Source organism: Bison bison, unplaced genomic scaffold (genome assembly GCF_000754665.1).
Source record: "Bison bison bison isolate TAMUID 2011002044 unplaced genomic scaffold, Bison_UMD1.0 scf7180017864115, whole genome shotgun sequence".
Taxonomy (NCBI): domain Eukaryota; kingdom Metazoa; phylum Chordata; class Mammalia; order Artiodactyla; family Bovidae; genus Bison; species Bison bison.
In genome coordinates this window covers 316,702-319,981 of record NW_011494687.1, presented here as the reverse complement: position 1 = coordinate 319,981, position 3,280 = coordinate 316,702, and positions in this window count along the sequence as shown.

The window sequence follows — 3,280 nt, the reverse complement described above, 5'->3', positions numbered from 1 at the left end:
TTGTTCAGGTCAATTTGATCACTCTCTTCTGCAGCCTGGCTTCCGGGTGGCGGCAACACCTAGCAATGCTCCTACCAGCTGCTGCTGCGGCTAAGTATCTTCAGTCGTGTCTGACTCGAGACCCCATAGACGGCAGCCCACAAAGCTCCCCCGTCCCTAGGATTCTCCAGGCAAGAACACTGGAGTGGGTTGCCATTTCCTTCTCCAATGCATGAAAGTGAAAAGTGAAAGTGAAGACACTCAGTTGTATCCGACTCTTAGCGACCCCATGGACTGCAGACTACCAGGCTCCTCCATCCATGGGATTTTCTAGGCAAGAGTACTGGAGTGGGGTGCCATTGCTCCTACCAGCAGTTTTTGTTTAATCCCGCATTGCAGGCAGATTCTTTACCAGCTGGGCCACAAGGGAAGCCCAAGAATACTGGAGTGGGTAGCCTATCCATTCTCCAGGGGATCTTCCCGACCCAGGAATTGAACTGGGGTCTCCTGCATTGCAGGCGGATTCTTTACCAACTGAGCTATCAGGGAAGCCCATTTAATAGGTGACTGCTGTGAAAACCTTGAGGGCAAACTGGCTAATGTGTGAGGTTCAAAGAGTAAGGACTTCCCTGGTGGTCCAGTGCTGGGGATATGGGTTTGATTCCTCATCTGGGAAGATCCCAGATGCTGCGGGGCAACTAAAGTGCTCTTCAACCTTCATGCCTACTCCCTGCAGCCAGTTCCTGCCTGTCCTGCTGCCCACTGTGGATGAGGGACTTGTGGGGGAGGTGGGCTTCCCATGTGACCAAGGAACACAGTGCACAGCCCAAGGTGTGGCCCTCAGGGTAGAAGGGTGGGGAGTTCAAGGGGCTTCCTGAGAGTCCAGCTCTCCACAGTGGTCCTAGATATTCTGTCTGTTCCCTGCTGATGTGCCCCTCTTTGGTATCTAGCTGGCATCACAGAAGGTGTGCTAACAATGCACATATGTTCAGTGTGCATGAAAAGTATGATTGGACATGAAATTCTTCTTCATTATCAATGAGGATTTTCAAGATTACCCTTGTAAATAAAAGAAAAGAAAGAGCTAGTAAATATAAATGTATATTTAGGTATAATTTCAACGACTGCAAAATTTTGAATGACTTTGAAAAAGGTTTTACAGTTTTTTATCATCCACTTCTGTGAGCAGTTTTTGTTCATGATGAACATAGTTATTTTAAGAAATTAATACTCTAAAGGCTTGATCAAGAAGTTAACTATAGTTCAACTAAAAATAAATAAAAAATTTTGATCAGGAGGTGTTTAGTCATTTTTCAAGCACAAAACCTAATATAAAAATTATGTTCACAGAAGCAAGCTCCTTATAAACATTTAAATATTTTATTTGGAAGCCTTATGTAAAACCTGTATTTAAAAACTTCCATATTATTATATATTTTGTTTTCCCAATAATTATATAGTAAAAAGAGGGTGCATTGAATTCTTTTTCTATCAAGTCCTTTCTGTGTGCATGCTAAGTTGCTTCAGTCCTGTCTGACTCCATGTGACCCTATGGAGTGCAGCCTACCAAGCTCCTCTGTCCATGGGATTCTCCAGGCAAGAATATGGGAGTGGGTTGCCATGCCCTCCTCCAAGGACAAGTCCTTTCTAGATGCCTCCAAATCCCCCTCAGTTTGTCCTGAAATATGAGCACTTTCTATGTGTGCCATGATGTGAGGAAGGTTGGAAACCCTACATCAAGTCACTTATTCCAGGAAGCCTTCCAGAAACACCTCTGAAGAATATATCAATCTTTAACCAGCAGTAAGTCCCAAACATGAGCTGGTCAGTTGAGGAAACCATTGATGTTGTCATGAGAGACCAGATTGCCGGGAGCCGGTGAGGCATTCCACTCGGGACAAAGGTCATGAGGAAGGAGGCAGAACGCGAAGGGCAGGCTGTGGGCCGCGGCGCCTATGGCGGGTGGAGGGGCAGGATTCGAGGACTCGGGCTAGCCGCCGCTGCTTGGGCTCCGGGCGTTTCCCTCTCGCCGCTGGGAGCACGCTGGTCTGGACTGCACTCCACGGGCGCGCTTTCTTCTCTGGCCCTCACTCGCCGCACAGACTTCTTTGCTCTAGGTTGCGGGGTGCAGCGAGGAGGGTGCGGGGCGCTGCTAGCGGCGCGGAGGCGAGAGCTGGCTGGGGGAGGGGGAGCGAGCGAGTGCGCGCCGCGAACCTGGTCTTTGGGGAATGTGACATGATGAATTTTTCTGAGATCCAAATCGGAGAATCTGCATTCTGTAGAAATATACAAGCATACCCTCTCCCACAAGTTAGCAACACATCTGGCCTTTTTCCTCTCCAGTAAGCAGGTCTTTTTACTTGACCAGGGGCCGAGTCATAGCCTGTAATTCAGGCATCTAGTGTCTCATCATTGTAGTCTGCCCCTGTGTTTACGTTTAAGTGATTAATTACAATTGGGACATAACTATTTGTCTAGCTGTTTCCCTAGGGATGTGAAATTTATACCTTAAACCAGCTGCATTTTGATGGTGAATTTTGTGAGAATTTTTGGCCTTATCAATGTTTTTATGTAAGTTTAAAACAATTACTTTAGTCAATGCATCTGCCAAAGCATTTCCTTCATGTAAAGGGCCGGGCAAGTTGGAATGGGCTCTAATATGTCCCACAATATATTTTTTATCTCTGTGTTTAATCTCTTTTTGTAAATCAGATAACAAGAAGATAGTAGTTATATTTTTTGGAATATTAGCAGTTTCAATATGAGGAAATAACCCTACAATATATCTGGAGTCAGTCAAAAGATTAAAGGTGTGGTCTCCTAAATGTTGAAAAGCCTAAATAACTGCTCGTAACTCAGTTTTGACATTTTATTCCCTTGAATTAAAAGATCTTTTAAAGGCCTTGGAGCTGTAATTTCCTGCACCCAAAAGGCTAGATTACTAGATCTAAATGCTTTGTGGCTCTTAGCTTGAAAAGTCAAGTTTTTTTTTTTTTGTCTGATAATAAGGTAAAAGCAAAAGCTGTGTTACTCTTTGACCTTTATTAATTTGTACAGTTTTGGTAGGCGGTGAGATCAAAACTTTAATTTTTCCAATATAATCAGAATCTACTACACCATGCACCACCGAAATTTCTTTTTCTTTCTTTTTTTTTTTGAAAAGAAAGCGAGCTACGCCCCAGGACAAATCTTACAATGTCCAAAGGTATGGGGCCAGCCACTCCCGTTGGAATTGGAGTAAGCGGCACATCAGGGGTTAACAGTGTTGCTAAATCCCCTTGCCGGTCAGCTTTTCTCCTAG